This window comes from Orycteropus afer, unplaced genomic scaffold (assembly GCF_000298275.1).
Source record: "Orycteropus afer afer isolate SDZICR_OR568_19922 unplaced genomic scaffold, OryAfe1.0 scaffold00157, whole genome shotgun sequence".
NCBI lineage: Eukaryota > Metazoa > Chordata > Mammalia > Tubulidentata > Orycteropodidae > Orycteropus > Orycteropus afer.
Window position 1 is genome coordinate 4,044,086 of NW_006921744.1, and position 11,404 is coordinate 4,055,489.

Genomic DNA, 11,404 nt, shown 5'->3' on the forward strand with positions numbered 1-11,404 from the left:
ACAATTTAGAATTAATCTTCTGGATTTCTATCTGTAGATTTAGAATAATTTCTAATTTTTCATTTATTTTGTCATTTTGTTCTTGTGTTTTCTTCCAAAATTCTTCTAAGGTTTTTTCTTTGGTCTGTCTCTCAATCCTTTGAAGATACCTAAATATAATTCTTTTGGGTTCCTTATCAGAGAGTTTTAATGCTGCTTCTTCCTCAGGGATGTGTTCTGGATCTGTATTTTGCTCCCTTGTTTCTACCACTTTATCTTGCTTTTTTGTGTGGACTGTGATGGTCTGTTGTTTCCGAGGTATCATGATGTTGTATTAAGGTCTCTGTTAATTGTTTGTGAAGAGCAGCTAAGGGTGATTCAGTCTCTTCTTGGTGGTTTTTTGTCGTTGACCCATTGGTGGAGAAGGAGGTGCTGGCTCTCGCTCAGTAAATGAAGTTCAGGAGGTGTGGGTGTACTTGTGTCTTATGGGGACTGTTGTTTTCTCCCACTCAGTTAAGCAAAAATTACAATTGAATAACCATCAAAAAAACTAAAAGCACATAGACAAAAAATACACCCTGAAATCACACAGGAACAGTAACCCAAAAAAAGAAAAAATGGAGAAAATAAAAAGAAAACAGGTAAACATGCAATATCTGGGGATAGATCACTAAAAGAAAAAAGGTAGAGAAGGAGAATAATGAAGAAAGAAAACAAACTAGCCAAGAGGAAAGAGAGAGAGAAAAAAAAGCAAAAACAAAACAAAAGACAAAAACCCAACAAGTAACGGGGTTAATCAAGAGAGAAGAAAAAAAAAAAAAAGAAAAGAAGGTGTACCCCATGACCTTTTCAGTCATGTAGTGCTGGTCCACAGAGTTCTTGGGGTTACTGGAAAGAAGAACCTCTTCTTAAGCCTTTGGAATCTGGTAGAGTGTTGTCTCTTTAGTTTGTCTTTAGGTGCTGGTTACGTGTTGATTTTTTTTTTCTTGGTTTTATGGTTTAATATTTTGGAAAGGTGAAGCTGGTGTGTTTTATCTTATTATTGATTCAGGTGTGTTGGGTCGCTCTGCTGTTTTCTTTGTTATGGTGGAATCACTGTGTGTAGTGTGGATATGTGTTTCTGTTTTTTGTACAGAGTTCAAAGTGTGAGTTTTTATGGTAATTGGCTGAATATGATTTCTTCTACTGAATGAGTGAAATTATTGGTGGAGAATGTGGGAGTAGAAGAAGGAAAGCTTGGTATTGCTTGGGTCGGTTTCTAGGGCTTTGAGCTGGGTATTATTGATAACATATTTATTTGCAAGACCGTGGGTCAACCTCAGGAAAAATCCTCTTGTTAGAGGGTCACAAATTTCCACCAATTTCAGGCACAGTCAAAGACCCCACCTCCGCAGTCCCACAGCACCAAATCGCGGCTCCAAGGCAAAATTCACGGGACCAGGCTCAGCTGCAGTTTCTTTGTTCTCCATGCCCCGTCTGCCCCTGGTGCTGACGCAATCTAGCCAGACCACCAATGGCCAGCTCTGGAGTTTGCCCACCTGCAGTTTGCCCACCTGCAGTGCCAAAGATGCACGCAATTTCAGGTGTGTTGGAGTTGGGAGAGTACCTGAGCAGGCTCTTATTTATGATGTATTTATTTGCAAGACCGCGGCTCAATCTCAGGAAAGATTCCTATTATTAGTGGGTCACAAATTTCCACCCATTTCATGGACACTCAAAGCCCCCACCTCCGCGACCCCCAGTGCCAAAGCGTGGCTCCAGGGCAAAATTCATGGTATTGCACTCAGCTGCATTTTTTTTTACTCTCCGTGCCCCATCTGCCCGTGATAGTGATGCAATCCCACCCGAACGCTAATGGTGGGCTCTGGAGTTTGTCTGCGATACCACCCACCTGCAGCGCCAAAGATGCATGCAATTTTAGCTGTGGTGGAGTCAGGGGAGTACCTGCCAGTGACCTGTAGTCCCGATAACTGTGGCAAAGAAAAGCACGATGTCTCCCAGTCTGACCCAAGCCCCTCTCTAATCTGCTGGGAGGGGAGGGAGGTAGCCTTTCTGGTGCACCAGTGAGATCTCCACCTGAGTCTCAGCAATGGTGTCTGTGTCCAGCTGCACTCTCACCATCCAAATTACTGACAAATCAGCCACTGGAGACAGTTGTCTGTTGCTGCCCACTGGAATATTGTATTGGTCACTGGTAAGCTGCTATAAGTGATCTCGTTCTTGGCTTGGGGATCTCAGGTGGCCGCCTCTGCCCTACAGACAGTGACTACCCCAGAAAGGTTTCCAATGGTCTCTCTCGGGTGCTTGTTCATCTTCCAACAGTAGCTCTTTCCTAAAAAAAAATCTCCCTGTGCCTTTCCTACAATTCTGCTCTTCTGTGTTTGGTGCACTCTGATTCAGTGAGCTGTTCAGAGTGCCAAAGATCTCAATTCAAACTGTTGTACCTAGTTCTTAAAGTTCTTAGATGCCAGAGGGAAAAATAAATGTGCTGCTTACTGGTGAGATTCCATTTTGAATCCACATTCACAAACTTTTAAGACCCCAGTCTCTATCCACTGAAGGAAGATATAGAATAATATTTTTGTATACTATGCTGTGCCAATTGAGCTTGATGTTCCTCATGACCATGGTCCCCAGCCCACAGGCCCAATGACTTACTCCTCCAAGGTGCTTAGTTGTGGCTAAGAAGTTATCCAACTTTGCCTCCTGTTAGTTTTAAACTGCATATGGACATTTTTATAGCGTATATAAATATGTGTGTAGGAATATTTTCTGCCAAACCTATGTATAGTCTTGGGTATGTCCCCACTTGCCTATCCATACCCGATCTTCTTGCCTGTCTATCTATGTATCTATTTGTAGCTTACTGTTTGCTGTTACTGATAATGCATCATTGTGTATGCAACAGTATTTACCTTTGTTGTCTGTATCTCTTGTGCACCTCTCTATCTTGTGCACATCTCTTTTCCTTAATGATATTGTGCTAGTTACATGCTTTTGTTATATTGCTTTTCTCTTTACCCATACCAACACCTGTCTCTTAACTATCCATGTATTTTCCCTCTGTTCTCCTCTTCTCCCATCCCTAGTAACCAGCAAAGAAAATTTCCTTCTCTGTGTAAAACTTTCCTTGACTTTTAATAATAATGGACTTATATAATATTTGTTCTTCTGTGATTGACAGCATAAAATTCTCCAGGTTCATCCATGTTATGAAGTGCTTTGTTAGTTCTTCATTATTCTTTAATATTGAATAGTATTCCATTGGGTGTAATTTGGTCATCTATTAATCAGTTAATGGGCAGATAGGTGGTTTTCATCTCTTTGATATTGTAAATACTGCTGTGATGAATATGGATGTGCATATATTTATTTGTGTCCTGAATCTCACCTCTTTAGGATATATTCCTAGTACTGGGATTGCTGGGTCAAATGGTATTTCTATTTCCAACTTTATAAGCAAGTGCCATACAATTTTCCACAGTAGTTGTACCATTTTTCAGTCCCACCAGTAGTATATGGGAGTTCTAATCTCTCCACACCCTCACTAGCATTTGCTGTTTTCTGTCTTGTTGAACTTTGTTAAGGTGAGATTATATCTTATTGTAGTTTTGATTTGTGCCTGCTAATGGCTAATGGGAGCTCTGGTAGCATAGTGCCTAAGGCACTTGGCTGCGAACCAGAAGGCTGGTGGTTCAAATCCACCAGCCACTCCTCAGAAGGAAGATGGGGCAATCTACTTCCTTAGTGATACTGCCTCGGAAACCCAAGGAGGAGTCGCTATGAGTCAGGTCTGACTCAGCATATAACAACAACAACAATGGCTAATGATCTTGAGCATTTCTTCATGTGTTCCTTGGCTGCCTGAATATTGTCTTTGGTGAAGTGTCTGTTCATATCCTTTGACCATATTAGAGATAAGTTCCCTTGTCAGATATGCTTATTTAATTCCTCTCCAAATATTTTTTCCCAATCTGTAAATTCTCATTTTAGTCTTTTGGAAAAGTCTTTTGATGCACATAAGAATTTAATTTTTAGAAGGTCCAAGTCATCTAGCTTTTCTTCTGCTGTTTATGCATTTTGTATTATGCTTGATAGTCTATTTATGCCATAAGTTAGGGTCCCTAAATTCAATCCAATTTTATCTTTAATGGTGCTTTGCTTATCTGAGGGCTCTTTCCTTTCCATACAAAATTAGTGATTGATTTTTCTATGTCCTTAAAGAATGATGATGGAATTTGGATTGGGATTGCATTGAATCTATAGTTTGCTTCGGTAATATTGACATTTTCAAAATATTCAGTCTTCCTATCCATGAGCATGACATATTCTTCCATTTATGTAGGTTTATTGTAGTTTCTTACAGTTTTTTTTTTTTGTTGTTGCTTTCTTTGTATTATTTTTTATTTTTGGCCCTGGTGAGATTTATTCCTAAGTATTTTATCTTTTTGATAGCTATTGTAAATGGTATTTGTTCCCTTATTTCCTTTCTGAGATCTCTTTATTGATGTACAGTAATCCAACTGATTTTTCTATATTGATTGTGTATCCTGGCTCATTGCTGAATCTTTTGATTAGTTCTAGTAATTTTCTTGCTGAGTCTCTTGGTTTTTTTATGTATAAGATCATATCCTCTGTAAATAGAGATAGTTTTACTTCTTCTTTGACAATTTGGGTGTCTTTTTTTTCTGTATTCTGCTTTATTGCTCTGAGTAGAACTTCTAACACAGTGTTTAATAGAAGTGGTGATAGAGAGATCCTTGTCTGGTTCCCATTCACAAGGGGAATGCTTTGAGTTTCTTTCCACTGAGATTGGTGTTGGCTATTGGTTTTGCTTATATACCCTTTATTATGTTGAGAAATTTGTCTTCTATTCCTATTTTGCTGAGAGTTTTCATCAGGAGTGGTCCTGGATTTCATCAAATGCCTTTTATGCATTAATTGATCATTGAACATGATTGAGCATATTGTTCTTTTCCTTTGTTCTATTTATATGGTGGATTACATCAATTGTTTTTCTAAAGTTGAACCATCCTTGCATACCTGGTATGAATCCCAATTTGGTCATAATATTTTATTTTTTTTGTGAAAACTTAACATATTTTTGATATAGAGTTGGTTGCTATTGACTAAGATTTTGTTGAAGAATATTTGTCTGTAGTTTTCCATATTAGTGGTGTCTTTGCTTAGTTTTGGTATCAAGGTTATGCTTGTTTCATAGGATGAATTTGAGAGTAAACCATCCTTTTGTGTGTTCTGGAACAGCTTAAGTAGAATAGATGTTAATTCTTCTCTGAATGTTTGATAGAATTCTCCAGTGAAGCTCTCTGGGCCTGAACTTTTTTTTTTCCCCTTATGGGGAGTTTTTTTTTTTTTTTCTTAAATGACCTGCTTATTTTCTTCCTTTATTAGCAGTCTGTTCAAATTTTCTACCTCAGTCTGTTTTAGTTAAGGTAGGTCCTGTGTTTCTAGAAATTTGTCCATTTCTTCTAGGTTTTTCAACTTCATTTGAGTATAGTTCTTTGTAGCAGTCTGTTATTATCCTTTTTATTTTGGTTGATTCTGTTGTGATGTTGCCCATTTCATTTATCATTCATATTATTTGTATATTTTATTTCTTCTCCTTGGTTAAAATTGCCAGTGGTTTGTTGATTTTGTTAATCTTTTTGATGAACCAGCTTCTAGTCTTGTTGATTTTCTTTTTCTATTTTCTGCTTTCTTTATTTCTGCTCTGATCTTTATTATTTCCTTTCTTCTGGACACTGTGGACTTCTTTTGTTGTTCTTTCTCTAATGGTTGGAGTTGTTGGGTTAATGTGTTGATTTTGATTTTGATGTGTGCATAATCTTCTATAAATTGACTTCTGAGTACCGCTTTCACTGTGTCCCAAAATTTTGGTATATTGTGTTTTCATTCCCATTTGTTTCTAGGATGTTTTTTAACTTTTATTTCACACTTTATTTCTCCTGTTACACAGTGGTTCCTGAGCAGTGTGTTATTCCATTTCCATGTATTTGATTCTCCCTGCCTTCCGGTCTATTGTTGATTTCTAATTTTATAGCATTCTGATCTGAGAAAATGATATGTAGTATTTTGATGTTTTTAAATTTATTCAGCCTTGATATGAGGAATGGACCTTCAGTTTTACAACTGTTCTGGTTTGGGAGGCATGATTGGGAGGCGGGATATCAGGATTGTCATTTCAATAGCCCCATATGCATGTGAAAGCTTGGCAATGAAAAAGGAAGACCAAAGAAAAATTCACACATTTGAACTGTGGTTTTAGTGAAGAATCTTGAATATACAGTGAACTGCCAGAGAAGTCAACATATTAGTCTTGAAGAAGTACAACCAGAATATTCCTTAGCAGACAGGATGGCAAAAATCCTTGCTTGCTTTTGACATGTCATCAGAGGGACCAATCACTGTAGCATGACATCATGCTTCGTAAAGTAGAGGGTCAACAAAAAAGAGGGAGATTCTCACTGAGATGGATGGTCTTAGTGGCTGCAACAATTGGTTCAAATATAGCAATGATTGTGAGGATGGTGAAAGACTGAGAAACATTTTGTTCTGTTGCACCTGAGGTCACCAGGAGTCAGTGCCAAATCTATAGCATTACCAAAGGGGCAAGGAGGCCACATCTTCTGATCTCCTCTAACCCCACAAGAGGAAGACAGAATCACCATCAGTAGCCCAAAGCCTATTCCTGCAAGACCAGACATGCTGCCTTCCTCCAGCCCTTTCACCAACCGTTCCTTCCAAAGCACCCAACAGCTCTCTGCTGGGTTTGATAATTCGCTGCAGTGGCCACACAGAACTCACAGATTGTGAGGTTTCTTAGGGAAGCACCAGGCTACAATTCAAGTTCACAAACAATGCTCAGTCTCTCTCAGCCCACCTTCTCTCCCCCAACAGTCTCTCTCAGTCTTTCTCCCAGCAGTGCATGTCCCTCTGCATCTCTTTCTCAGCAGTGCTTGTCTCTCGGTTTCTCTTTCTTAGCAACATGTGTCTCTCGGCAGCATGTCTTTCACAGCCAGCAGAGAGACTTCTTCTGCTTCTAGGAGGGCTCCTTTTGAGGCCAAACCAAACAATCTCAACATCAGAATTCTATACACTTGAGATAGAGTGAACTTCCCAGAAAATTACTTTGTGCTGTTCCCAACAGAAATACCCCAGATGGATGATTTTAACAATTAGGAGCTACTCAGTTTCTCACAGCAAATTCCACCATGGAGTTTACAAAGACATGGCTAGTAAAGCCATGCCAGGTAATTTACTACACCACAGGTACCTAAAACCAACCCCTGCTGCTACCATGAACAACAGCTCAGTTTTCATAGGATAGGCTTCCTCCTGGAAGTAGAAACAAATCACTCTAGATTTCACTTACACTCTGGTAGCATAGTGCCTAGAGCACTTGACTGCTAACCAGAAGGCTGGCGGTTCAAACCCACCAACCACTCCTTGGAAGGAAGATTGGGCAATCTACTTCCGTAGTGATACTGCCTTGGAAACCCAAGGAGGGGTTGCTATGAGTCGGTTCTGACTCGATGGCACATAACAACAACAACAACAACAACAGAACTCAGTGCTTTAAAACAACCCTTTAAAGAGTTAAATAATTTGGGAAATATAAAAATCATCTCTTAATTGACTTTTATTCTTTTATGGTTTTCAAATTCAATTTTTTTTTTTTTTAGTGTTGGATAAGTCCATCTTCTATTGTGACACCTGAGAGAGATAGGGGTCTTACTAGCTGTGGTAATAAGAATATCCTTTTTTTTTTCTGCCTACAACTAATTTTGTTAGGATAGTGAAAATAACATAGATTGGAGGTCACGCAGACCAGAGTTCAATTTGTGGCTTTGCCTTTGCATTATTTTAAATCTGTTGAGAAGCTGATGCCAAGACGAGATCAATCATACTAGAGATTTGTTGGGTGAGGGAGCAGGAGAAGGTGGGGAAAGTTTTCTGGTTATAGAAAGACCTGACACCTGGAGAAGGAGAGAGAGAAGGAGGGTTGTGTAGGAAGGGTCTTAGATTGCAGTGCAGTTCTAAGAAAGGTTTGGTCAAATTGATTGTTAATCTTCAAGCCAAAAATGCTCATTGGAGTAGTCTCATGTCTCGCTGGGATGAGTCTGCCTTGGTACCCTTAGTCACATGTAGTATTCCAGTGTTAAGTGATTGACTGTAGCTGTAAGATATGTGGCCTCAACAGGAAAGTGGTGGTAGGTCTGGAGGGAGGCAGCTGGGGAAGTTAGTCAATCATGTCCTTACAGTAGGAAAGCTGAGTGATTCCTCTTTTTTAAAAAATTGTGGTTTTGGGGACAGTTTACAGAGAAAATTAATTTTCCATTGAACAATTTATACACATTTTGTTTCATGACATTAGTTGTATCCTTTCAATGTAACAACACTCTTCCTACCTCCTCCCTTGGTTTCCTGTTTCCATTCATCCTCTTCCTGTGCCTTTCTGCCTTCTGGGGTTTTATTGGGTAAATGCTGCCCTTTTGGTCTTGTTTGATTGATTGTTCTGAGAAGTATGTCTTCACAGCGTGTCATTGTTCACTTTATAGGCCTGTATATTGTTTGGCTGAAAGGTCCCCAGGGGACAACTCAGTTCCAGGTTTTAAGGATGCCTACAGGCCATAGTCTCAGCGGTTCCATCAGTCTCTATCAGATCAGTAAATCTTATTTATTTATTTAATGATTTTGAATTTTGTTCCACATTTTTCTCCCATTCTGTCCATGACCTTAAATTGTGATCCTAATCAGAGCAGTTGGTATTGGTAGCAGTTCACTATCTAGTTCTTCTGGTTTCAGGGTAATGGGACTGAGGTTCTCATGGCCAGTTAGTCCTTTAGACTAATTGTTTCCTTGGGTCTTGAATCTTTTCTTCACTCTTTGCTGCAGATGGAGAGAGACCAATAGTTGCATCTTAGATAGCTGCTCACAAACTTTGGGGACCCTAGTTATTACTTACCAAAGTAGGATGCAGACCACTGTCTTCGTGGGCTATGCTATGGCACCTAGATATCCCCTGAGACTAAGGTCCTAAATTCCCAAGGCCAGTGACTCATTCCCTCAAGTGTTTTGTTATGGCTAAGAAGTTTTCATAACTTTGACCCCTGTGTGCTCTACTATAAATATGGATATACTTGCTGCACATATAAATACATACGGAGAAACCTGTATATGCCATACTTGTATATACATACTTGTGGATGTAGTCCTGTTTGCCTTCCAATAACTGTTCAGCTTGCATGTCTGCTTATGTATCCAATCATATATTATTATTTGTTATTACTGTTATTGCAAGATTGTGTATGTAATAGCGTTTACTTTTGTTGCCTTTGATTCTTGTGCACTTCCCAGTGTCATCCTTGATTGCACTGTGCTGACTTCCCCTTTGTTGTATATTGCCTTTCTCTTTACCCAAGTTAAGGTGTGTCTGCTCACTAGTTAGTGATTTTTCCCTTTCTTCCTCTCTCATCTTTTGTACCATTAAAGAATGTTTCTTTCTGTGTGTAAACCTTTTCTTGGCTTTTTATAGTAGTGGTCTCATGCATTATTTGTCCTTTTGTGATTGATTTATTTCACTCAGCATAATGTCTTCCGGATTCATTTATGTTAGGAAGTGTTTCAGAGATTCATCATTATTCTTTAATGTTGCATTGCATAGTATTCCATCGTGTGTATGTTTGTTTGCATTGCATAGTATTCCATTGTGTGTATGTTTGTTTATCCTTTCATCCATTGATGAACCCTTAGGTTGTTTTCATCTTTTTGCTGCTATGAATAATGCTGCAATGAACATGGTTGTGTGTGTATCTATTTGTATGACAGTTCTTTTTTCTATAAGGTATATACTTAGTAGTGGGATTATTGGTTTGTGTGGATTTGTATTCCTAACTTTTTAAGGATGTACAATACTGTTTTTTGCAGTGTACAATTTTACAGTTCCAACAGCAGTGTATGATGGTTCTAATCTCTCCACACCCTTGCTGGCATTTGTTGTTCACTTTTTTTTTTTTTTAAACTTTACTACTATTGCTTGGATGAGGTGATATCTTGTTATTTTGATTTTCACTGCTCTAATGGCTAATGATCACGAACATTCTTCATGTGTTTCTTGGCTTTCTCAGTGTCTTCTTTGGTAAAAAGTCTGTTCATGCCCTATGCCCACTTTTTTAATTGAATCATTTGTCTTTTGGTTATCAAGATGTTGAACTTTTCTATACATTTAGGAAATTGGTCACTTGTCATATGTATCTTTGCCAAATATTTTTTCCCAGTCTGTACATCATCAGAGTAAAACCAGCCTTACTCTTACAGATAAGGTAAAGCTTTTGAGACCTCCATTTAATGACATCACACCACTCAAATTGAAGAGAAACAGCTGCAAACTTCCATTAATCATCGGAACATGGAATGTACAAAGTACGAATCTAGAAAAATTGGAAGCTGTCAAAAACGAAATGGAACACATAAAGATTTATATCCTAGGCATTAGTGAGCTGAAATGGATGGGTTTTGGCCATTTTGAATCAGACAACCATATGATCTATTATTCCAGGAATGACAATTTGAAGAGGAACGGCATGGCATTCGTCATCACAAAGGCAGTTTCAAGATCTGTCCTGAAGTACAATGTTGTCAGTGGCAGGATAATATCCATACGCCTACAAGGAAGACCATTAATATGATTATTATTCAAATTTACGCACCAACAACCAAAGCCAAAAATGAGATAATTGAAAATTTTATCAACTTCTGCAGTCAGAAATTGACTGAACATGCAATCAGGATGTGTTAATTATCACTGATGACTGGAATGCAAAAGGTGGAAACAAAGAAAAATCGCTGGTAGTTGGAAAATTTGGTCTTGTGACAGAAATAATGCTGGAACTCTCATGGTAGAATTTTGCAAGACCAATGACTTGTTCATTGCAAACACCTTTTTTCAACAACACAAGTGGTGGCTGTACATGTGGACTTAACCAGATGGAACACACAGGAATCAGATTGACTACATCTTGTGGCAAGAGGTGATGGAAAAGCTCAATATATTCAGCCAAAACCAGGCCAGGAGCTGATTGTAGAACAGACAATGAACTGCTCACAAGCAAGTTAAACTTGAAGTTAAAGACAGTTAAAATAAGTCCAAGAGAGCCAAAATATGATCTTGAATATATTCCTCCTGAATTTAGAGACCATCTAAAGAATAGATTTGATATATTGAACACCAGTGATTGAAAACCAGAAGAATTGTGGGCAGACATCAAGATTATCATCCATGAAGAAAGCAAGAGGTCACTAAAAAGACAAGAAAAGAAGAGAAGACCAAAATGGATGACAGAAGAGACTCTGAAACTTGCTGTTGAGTTGAGAGTAGCTAAAGCAAATGGAAGAAATGACAAGA